Here is a 10,832-nt window from a genome sequence, read left to right as displayed (position 1 = left end):
GGGGGCCGCGGGAGTCTCGCGAGAGCGCGCTCCCGGCTGCGAGGCGCGGCCGCGGGCAAGGCAGCGCTCGCCGCGTGCGCGCCAGCGGGGACGCGCAGGGAGAGGGATGGGAAGCGGGAGATAGCGGAGTGGGGAGGGGGAAGGAGGAGGGATGAGATGGGGTAGGGTGGGGGATGGGGTGGGGGTAGAGGGGTGGGAGTAGGGGGGTGGAGGGATATGGGGTGAAGGAAGAGGGATGGGGTGGAGGGATGAGGGGGAAGAAGGAGGGATGAGATGGGGTGGGGGAGGGGGGAGGGGGTAGAGGGATGAGGGGGAAGGAGGAGGGATGAGATGGGGTAGGGTGGGGGATGGGGTGGAGGGATGAGGGGTGGGGGTAGAGGGGTGGGAGTAGGGGGTGTAGGGATATGGGGGGAAGGAAGAGGGATGGGGTGGAGGGATGAGGGGGAAGAAGGAGGGATGAGATGGGTTGGGGGGATGGGGTAGAGGGATGAGGGGGAAGAAGGAGGGATGAGATGGAGTAGGGTGGGGGATGGGGTGGAGGGATGAGGGGGAAGGAGGAGGGATGAGATGGAGTAGGGTGGGGGATGGGGTGGAGGGATGAGGGGTGGGGGTAGAGGGGTGGGAGTAGGGGGTGGAGGGATATGGGGTGAAGGAAGAGGGATGGATGGAGGGATGAGGGGGAAGAAGGAGGGATGAGATGGGGTGGGGGGATGGGGTAGAGGGGTGGGGGTAGGGGGAAGGGATGAGGGGGGAAGGAGAGATGGGGTGGGACTAGGGTGGAGGATGGGGTGGAGGGATGAGGGGATGGGGTAGAGGGGTGGGGGTGGGGGTGGAGGGATATGGGGGAAGGAGGAGGGATGGGGTGGAGGGATGGGTGGGAGTAGGGAGGGGGATGGAAGGATGAGGGGGGATGGAGGGATGGGGTAGGGAAGGGGATGGGGGAGGATAGGTGGGTGTGGGGTGAAGGGATGAGATAGGGTGGAAGGATAAGGGGATGGAGTAAGGTGGGAAGGATGATGGGGATGAGGGTTGAGGTATTGAGGGATGGGGTGGAGGGATAAGGGGATGGAGTAGGGGTGGAGATGAGGGGGTGGGGGATGGGTGGGGTAGGGTGGGGGACAAAGGGATGAGATAGGGTGGAGGAATAAGAGATGGAGTAGGATGGGAATGAGGGGGTGGGGGATAGAGGGTTGGGGTAGGGTGTGGGATGGGGGGGTGGGATAGGGTGGATGGTGAGGTGGGGTAGGGATAAGGAGTGGATCGAGGGATGGGGTTGACCTGGAGATAAGTGAGTAGGACTGAGTGAACAGAAGGATGGTGGGAGTGGAAGGTCTGGGGTTTTACGGAGTTATTAGCTGGGAATAACAATTTCTGTAACTTTAGTTTTCATCATGCAGATTTCCAGGTGTTCTCATCAATAATAAATCTTAAGAGTTTTTGGAGAAGTTGGAAGGATGCAGTGAGACCCATCTTTCCGTTTGTCTGTCATCCATCTGTCTGCCTAGCTACTCAGATGGCTCCCTGCCTCCAGAGCATCTGAGCACTTCCTACGGGTTTTAAAACAGAAAGAACAATAACATTCTCTCTTTCTTCCTCCCAGTCCATAGGAGAACTAACTGCATTCGTTTATAAATTCATATGGGTGTGTGAGACAGAGGGTCACAGAGATGATACTGCCTTTAGTTCTGACTCTGAGCATCATGAGGACTCAGGGATCATGCTCCTTGTAGAGCAGTATTCTGCTGCTGATCTTGGCTGGTCCCAGATGCCGTAGAAGACAGGTAACTCTCCCGTCCCAGGTGTGTGATTTTATCCCAGTCGGGTACCGATACCAGGGTGTTGGCTGAATTAGAAATCTAGGTAATAAATACATAATAAAAGAACTAATCATTGTCAATGAATCATAACCAAGAATAGATTCCCTTATGACACACTCCCTAGTGATCAGCTCATGCCTCAAATCACAGTCTTGTGTCACCAAGTTGTTCTTCCTCCCCTCTTCCTAGGTCACCCCCCTAGTTGCCACCCAGGCCTGGGCTAACCAATTGGAAACCCCCCATCTGACTCGGTTGGGAAGCTGATGAGATGGCATTGCTTCATTGATCAAAGGGCAGTGTTCAATTGCATAATTACATGCAAGCAATTAAAATCAAGTGCACTCCTGATCCTGGCAAGCCCTGATAACTGTACGTTGGTACCAGCGCCAAGTGGGTGAATTGCCGGCATCAGTTTTGACAGTCAGGTTGTGACCAAAAAAAACAAACAAACCCCAGCCCAGACCACTTTTACATTTCTCCTCTTCCAGTTAATGCTATAACACCTCTGTGAGCTTCTGACTCCAACAAAATGGCAGATGAAGTTCAGTGGTGATAAATACAAAGTGAGGCACATTGGAAAACACAATCCCAACTGTACGTACAAAATGATGGGGTCAAAACTAGCTGGTGCCACTCAAGAAAGAGATCTTGGAGTCATTGTGGATCATTCTCTGAAAACCTGTTCAATGTGCAGCAGCACTCGAAGCTAACACAATGTTAGGAACCATTAAGAAAGGGATAGATGAGACAGAACAGATCACAATGCCCCTATATAAATCCATGGTACGTCCATATCTTGAATACTGCCTGCAGTTCTGGATGCCCCATCTCAAAAAAAGATATATTAGAATTGGAAAAAGTCCAACAAAAATGATAGAAGTATGGAACAGCTTCTGTATGAGGAGAGATTAAAAGGAGTGGGGCTGTTCAGTTTAGAAAAGAGATGATTAAGGGGGAAGGGATATGACAGAGGTCTATAAGATCATGAATGGTGCAGAGAAAGTGAATAAGGAAGTGTTATTTACCCCTTCGCATAACACAAGAACCAGGGGTCACCCAATGAAATCAATTGGCAGGAGGTTTAAAACAAACATAAGGAAGTGCTACTTTGCACAACACACAGTCAACCTGGGGAACTCGTTGCCAGAGGATGTTGTGAAGGCCAAAAGTATGACTGGGTTCAAAAAAGAATTAGATAAGTTCATGGAGGAGAGGTCCATCAATGGCGGTTAGCCAAGATGGTCAAGGATGCAACCCCACGCTCTGGGTATCCCTAAAACTCTGACTGCCAGAAACTGGGACTGGATGACCGGGGATGAACCACTCAATACATTGCCCTGTTCTGTTCATTCCCTCTGAAGCATCTGGCATTGGCCACTGTCGGAAGACAGGATACTGGGCTGGATGGACCATTGGTCTGACCCAGGCTGGCTGTTCTGATGTTCTTGTGATATAAAGGCCATGGTGCCTTTTGAGATCTGAACCCAGGAACACGGAGGCGCTAGAGAAGTACTAGCTTTGGCCTTGATTCTCCACTGCCTTACATCAGTTTCATCTGCATTGACATCAGTGGAGTGACTTCTGATTTACACCTGTGAAAATGAGGGGAGAATCAAGCTCTTTATCTTTGCTTTTGGGACCTCAGCTCTCTGGAGCTTCCTCTCTTTTAGTCCCAGAAGTCCCAGGGTGTCAGCCCCTTTTGATTAAAAATTTTACTTCAGGCTTTTGGCACAGCCTCTTGGTTTTTACATCACAGCCCCTTGGTTTCCCATCTGGTTTGATACAGATGTTTATTTTACCTTTAGGTCTCTTTACTACAAAGCACCTTGGATACTTTTGTAGCTAGAGGGGGTTGCAAAAACTAAAATGTGTTACAACAGAGCCCTGATTATTTGTTGGGGGAATGACACAAACCTTAGGAAAATCAGGAGTGAATTGGGGAAGCGTAATACAGCTGCATCTGCCTGAGTTTGCTCAGCTTTTCAGCCTGCTGGGTAGTCAGATGGCCTATCCACTGTGCTCAGGGTGTTGTGCAAACTACCGAAAACCCACTGAAATGCAGCCACCTCTGGGGTGGGACGCAGCTGCTCTATAACAGCACACAGCAACGCTACACAAGTGAAGGAGAATACAGTATTCACTTGATGCGGTGTGTAGGGATACAGAATAGAATTGCCTGTGGCTAAGAGGCTGCATTTTACAGTACAAACCTTGCAAAAAGTGTCATGGGCTCCTTAACCACAAAGCCTGCAGGCCTTCGGTTTTGCATTGCAGCTGAAAGACCTTTCCACTTCCAGTGACTTGAAGCATGAATTTTAAGGCGTATGGGAGTTGGAGGCTGGCCAGCCATCCTTTCTAAATGCCCCAAGTCTTTTTTCTTTCTCCCTTCTCCCAGATTCTCTGCTATGGGCAAAGAAGAAGAGATGCTATCAGACGTTCTCTAGTGAGCTGTATAACTGAGCTTGGGCATCCCCACGGCACAGGCTATGCACCAAAATCCTGGCCCAGCATGTGCCAAGCTCAGCATCAAACCCAGGATGGAAGGAGGGGGGCAGTTTCTTTGTTGCCTTTTCCACCGTCCTGCTTGGAGGCCTGGATAGGATGCCCCCGGCAGCCTGGATTTAGCTGCTCTCTGCTGCCGTTATGCTCCAGGTTCTGCTAATAATTATCAGTTGTTCCCCAAGCTGCCGCCTGCAGAACATGAAGCTGAAACGTGTGACCTTCGCACCAAGTGCCATGGGTAAGCCAGCAATAAAATCACATCTCTGAGGACATTGCCCAATGGAGGCTCCTGCCCTCATGCTATTGCATCACCAAGGGAGCTGACAGCACCTGGGGAACAGAATTAAAAAAATCACAACTTCCTTCAGTGGGTATGAACCTGCATGCGCCCACGAAGCAGCATTAGAGCTCTGTCTCTCTTCAGCAGCAGGGGAGCTTTGTGTATCCCCTGGACTGTTGCCCAAGAGAGCAGCCCCACATTCCTTCTCTGGAGCGATCTAACGAACCCTGAATTTTGATAGACCCTATTTAGTCTTAGGCCTTCCCTGCCGATTTTGACTGGAACCTGCTTCTGAGCAGAGGCAGAGTGGAGAGTACCTCTGACATGGGGTCAGTGGGCTTTGGGGATGAGGCGATCTGCTAAACTCACCCTCCAGATCTGCCAAGCAGGTGCCTAGTGGGCAATCCCCGCTGTGTTCACCTGAGTTTGGCCACTGGGCTTCAATCCCTAACGGCGCCCCGCTCCCTTAAGGCCCAATCCATGAGGTGCTGGGCATCTGCAACCCCTTGGGACATCAGCGGATGCTGAGGGCCCCCAACGCCTCCTAGGATCAGGCCATTGATTGCTAATCGGAAGATGTTGTGCAATGAGATAACAGTGTTAGACACTGACCTTGCCTCTCACTCATGGCCTTGCTCCCCACCCCCGGCCCCTTGCGCCATGCCCAAGTCACAAGGTTTCTTACTCATCTGGGCTTCGGGATCCCTCTGCCGGGGGGAAATCCGCCTAGGTGTCCTGTTGCTGGAGGGGAGTGCTGGACTCAGGCAGAGGGGATACTTGTATATGTCCCACCTTGCTCCGTTCCTAGCATTCCCCACCCCAGAGGCACAATCGGGATTGACTGCCAAGCCTACCATTCGCCTGTGACAGCCTGGAGCTGGCCTGGCCTGGCAACTGGCTCTTACATCTGGGCTTCCATGGCCCTTCTCTGACTTACCCCATGTGACTGAGAGCAGGATCAGACCTTCGCTGTCCTAGCGCCAGACAGGAAGCATCCTAGCCACAGCCCAAAGCATCCACTTGCCCGGATTCAGAGGTTTCCGTGCATGATTATTGGAAATTCCTCTGAAACAGGCGTTTTCTGCCTGAATGAGCTCCGAAGGGCAAACTGACGCCGTGCAATAACGCAGAGTGAACAGCTCCCACAATCTGCACCGAGAAAATTACCTTCTGGGTCACATCGTTCCTTCCATTCCCCACCGCACCAGCCGTCAATGTCCTCCGTCCGTCTAGGAGCTTCTCTGGCTCCTGTGGCTGCAGTAAACAAGTGCCTGACAATCATTCATTCTCCAAGCTCCCCTGGGAAATCTGTATCATTATCCTCACCTTACGCAGGAGGAGCTACTCAGAGGGATGTCATGACTTGTCCACGGTCACCCCAGAAGTCTGTGCTAGCACCAGGATTGGAACCTAGATTCTCCAGAATGCAAGACCACAAGCCTCGCCTTCTTTTCAACAGGCTCATCCCAGTCTGCACTTAGGACCTAGGGAGACCAGATGTCCCGATTTTATAGGGACAGTCCTGATTTTTGGGTCATTTTCTAATATAGGTTCCTATTACCTCCCATCCCCATCCTGATTTTTCATACTTGCTGTCTGGTCACCCTACTCGGACCGCATCTGCTACCATGTTTGCGCTCTGTTTATCCGCCAGCCTCAACACTCTGTTCATCTCCATAGGATCATAGAAACATCCTGCGAACAGTCAAGTTACAGGGACCCCCTCGGAAGGGTTATAATAGAAACTGGCAATGTCTTCACCACCACAATGATTCGTAGAGTTTAAGGCCAGAATACAGCTTCAGATCATCTGTCTGATTTCCTGTATGTCACAGGCTGTAGATTTCACTGCTAGCCCTGTCCTGGGCCGCCTAACTAGAAAATGGCTAATGTACAACTTCCGGAGAGGCAGCCAATCTTGGTCCGAAGACATCAAGAAATGGAGAAACCACCCTTCCCTTGGGAGCTCGGTCCGTTGGTCAACCACCTTTGCCGTTAAACATTTCTGCCTTATTTTTCATTTGAATTTCTCTGGGCAATTTGTAGCTGTTGGGTGACTTTATTTTACCTTAACGGCAGCACAACCGATCAGTAAGATGGGTATGCTGCCCGCCGTTCAGTTTAAAGGGCTGGCTCCGCAGTTAGGATAAATAGGCCCAGCTCCACTGGTTCCTTGCAGCTCTGTTGATTTATATCTGGCCTGAACCAGATGGAATCACAGGCAGGAGCAGTGGCCTCTTTCCAGCTATGTCTGGCTGGGTGTTTGGGACCGCTTCGCTCCGATCCAGGCCTTGCTGTTGTCATCCAGGCCTGCGTCACGGCAGTGCAAGCTACATGGGACTACCCTCAAAGGCTTCCCAGAGGCCTTAGCTGGTGTGGATGGCTGCCTGTCTGGTGAGGTTAGCCGTTGGGCTCTTCGCCGAACAGCTAGACATGGAACAGACCCATCAAAACTGGACTGCTCTATGAAGTTCAGAATGTGTGGCCTGTCTCCTCTGATTCCCAGTGGGCCCATCACCTTAGTATCTGGGCAACATGGTAAGCTCAGCCACTGCATTACTGGGGAGAACGGCTCATGCGCTAGAAGAAGCTACAGTGGAGCTGCTTCAGCAGTGCTATCGCCCCATAGGCACCTGGCAGGCCAGAGCCAAGAGGCCTGATTGGGTTCTCACTGATGCTGGCGTAAATCTGGAGTGACTCCATTAAAGTCAATGTCCAGGCAGTACAAGTGAGAACCAGGTCAGACCTCAGGATGTTAGTTCCACCCATTCCATCACCTGGTACCATATGGGAATTCTACCCACTGAGGGAGAAAGAAGACAGAGCAAGATAATAACCTTCTACTCCTTAGAGGTTTACATCCATCAATCTCAAAGTGCTTAAGAAGGTAAGTACCATTATCCCCATTTCATAGGTGGGGAAACCAAGATACGGAGGTTAGGTGACTTGGACCAGTGTCACACAGCAAGTCAGGGCCAGAGCTGGGGGTAGAACCTAGGAATCCAGGTGTCCTGCCCTGTACCCTGGCCTCAGAAGGCCAGAAAGGCTGTTCAGTGTGTTTATGATACAGGATAAGATAAGGGCACAAGTCGAAAGCAACATCTTCCAAATGCCCCGGGATTATTTCTGACACCCAGAAAATGTGATTAATGCTGATGCGTTGGTCCAGCAAAAGGGAAATAGTTCCTGAAAGTGGGTGAGAGTTCACAGAGAGATGGAGCGGGCTGGGACTTTGCACTGCCGGCCCAGTGCCCACTCTGGCTTGGAGAACAACAAAAACATCTTGGTAATAGTTACCCAGCTCCCCTCAGCCATTACCGCTCCCCTCTAGCTGTCAGTCAGTGTAGAGCCCTTCGCCCCACTGTCCAATCAGAACCGGGGAGGGTTTTGCAATCCTTGACGCTATTTCTGCTCAGCTGGAATTTAAACTTTGTCGCTGAGTGAAAGAAGCTTTGGGGAGAAGCCGAGAGAGAGAGAGAAGACTCCTCCCAGCCACCAGTGATTCCGGGGGTTCACCGGGAACCCCCTGTCTGCATCAGCAGAGGCCCTTGGAGTGGGACTTTGTTATAGACAGAGGTAAGTCCATGGGCTAATTCCTCCAGAAATCTGTCCTTTTGGTGTCTTTTCCTAGCAGCCCTGCGTTTGACTATCAGTGCCACACAAACAACAGGACAAAGGTCGGGACAGGGGGACAGAAAAGTCCACTGGCCAAAGAGTGATTTAATAACAACTGTTTGCCGATTGCTAGTCCCACCCAGACTCAAGCAGCTACCTTAGAAGGTCTGCCTCGGGTTGGGGTGGTGGGTTTTTTTTCCGTTATATTTTTCAAACTTGCCATCAAATATTGGTATTTGGCATCTCCATTATAAGCACTGAGTCCAGATCCGGTCACTGAATATCCATCTGACGCCTATAAAATGTGATTAATGCTGGTACCTGTCTGTTTCTTAGGGCCAGAATTTTCACAAGACATGGGTCCTAGGTGATATGATACAAATGAATCAGCACGGCTGCCAAATAAGCATCCAGATTTTCACAAGAGCTCAGCTGGTCCTTCATAGCACAACAGGGGCAGCTGGGGGGTAAGATCTGGAGTATCTGTCCTGCAGTTAAGTACCTAGACGAGAGCTGAGCTCTTTTGAAAATCTGGCCGCGTAGCTACAGAGCTCAGCTGGCTGGGAACTGATTTGTTGGGTACCTGCAAAAGATTTAGATGAAAACAAAATGAGACTTTTTCAAGATTTGCCAGTTGAAGTTTTCGCCAAACTGAAACATTTTGGCCAGCCAAACTCCAACCCAAAAACCGTTAGGTTTGTGGCCAAGGAAAATGATTCAGTGGCTGAAGAGGGAAACGTTTTCAGGTTTTTCAACAAAGGCCTCCACATTTCTTCAAAATTGGCCCTTTCCCAAGGAAAAGCTGTTTGGCATCGGAAAAAATGTTTGGAATGAAAAATCTTATTGCCGTTACTACAGAGCCCAAGGGTTGCGTTTGCAGAAATAAAGAATTAATGGGCCACAGTTTGCTTTAGGCTGGGGTAGGCTGGGAGGAGCCCTGCAGTGCACCTGATGCTCCTTGTCATTGTGCTGGCCCTGGTGGGCGCAGTTCCACCGATTTCCAATTCCTCCCGGTGTACAACATGAGCGAGCCCCTCGGTGCTGGATTTTTACCAGGGAAACGAGAGCCCAAGTTAGGGGCATATGTGGCTAAAATCAAGCGTAAGATCAGTTTCACAACTGCTATCCTCTCCCCTAGGTCAGCCAGCTCCTGTTAGAGGAGGGGGAAGGACCCAAAGTCAAGTAGCTGTTTTCTGACTCTCTGTGGGGAGCCTAAAAAAGAGAGGCAGGGATACCAGCTGAGAGGCACTCAACCTGATCCCACCTCCTGTGCACCCTGAGGGCAGCCCCAGAACCCTGTGGAGGGCCACGCTATGGGGCAGGAGAAAATGGACAGCCATGAAATCAACCTAGCTCTGTAGCTGCAGAGTGAGTCCCAGGCAGGAGTCAGCTCAGAGGTTCCCGGTTGCCAGGAAACAATTAGTTGCTCATTATTTCAGATGGGCACTGAGTGAGCCCAGCACCCAGTCACCTCCCCTCTTAACCTCCCAAAGGCAGCCGCTAACACCTCCCACTCTCAGTCCTCTATCCACCTCCATCGGCTCTATCAGCCGCAGGGACCACCAGAAAGGGCTCTGCAGGCCGAGGACTATCCTACGAGCGCAAGCCAGAGCCCAAGATGTTGCAAGGATGCTCCAGGTTCCAGGGCCTCTTGCTTTGCCTCTCTGAGCCCAGCCAAGTTCTCACCTACGTGAGGCAGGAGGGTGGGATATTTAAGTGCTTTGGACACTTCTCTCCAGCCAAGGGCCCTCTCCCTGTGGCTGGCATGGCCACCTCCTCTAGATCGGCAGTGTGTCCTGACAACTGGCCTTTGGGGGTTTGTCAGCACCATTTCCTCATCTCCGGGGGCTCAACGAGGTGGGGTTGGCACATGCAGGAGGGAGTCTGGCATCTGCCCATTTCCAGTGACCTGCTGTATGGAGGAGAATAGCTGATCTCCCCCGTGCTTGGAGCAGTTTGGAGAGACCTTTATTAGTCACCAGCTTGGCCCAGGAGCCTCCCTCTTGCATGGCAGAGATGGGGGAAGCGGGGATGCTCAGAGCTATCAAAATGCCAACCTCTGCCCAACAGAGCAGTGCAAAGCAATAGAACAGACCATAGCCACTTAGGACTTATTGGGTTCCCTGTGCTCCCCACAGCCTCTGGGAACTCCAGCATAGCAACGGGGAGAGAACTCAGCTGTGCAACATTTCCTGTCTCTTAAGCTAATGGAGAATTTCCCTTAGATGCTGGCAGTATAGGGGCTATGAAACACAGGGCAGGTGTTTGGATTCCCTCCATTAGAGGGTACTGGTGCACATATTTGCACACAGGCACCCAAAGACACACCCCGCACACACACTTCTTTGTGTCTACACAACAGCCAAGATTTTCAGCAGCGACTAGCAACTTTGGGTGCCCAACCTGAGACACTTTAAAGGGCCCGACAGTCAGAGGGGCAGGTGAAAAGCAGCCCCCTTTATGGTGACTTAAGTCAACCCCCCAGAATCACTCATTCCCTTGGGAAATAGTGGCCTGTCTTTCCCTAAGCGTGGGCCTCGAGGGAGCCGCCCAGGGCCAGGCCCCGGGGAAACACTGTAATGTTGGTCCCGCCCAGCAGGAGGCGCTGCTGGAGACAG

Source organism: Gopherus evgoodei, chromosome 22 (assembly GCF_007399415.2).
Source record: "Gopherus evgoodei ecotype Sinaloan lineage chromosome 22, rGopEvg1_v1.p, whole genome shotgun sequence".
Taxonomy (NCBI): Eukaryota; Metazoa; Chordata; order Testudines; family Testudinidae; genus Gopherus; species Gopherus evgoodei.
Note: the sequence above shows the minus strand (reverse complement) of the source record.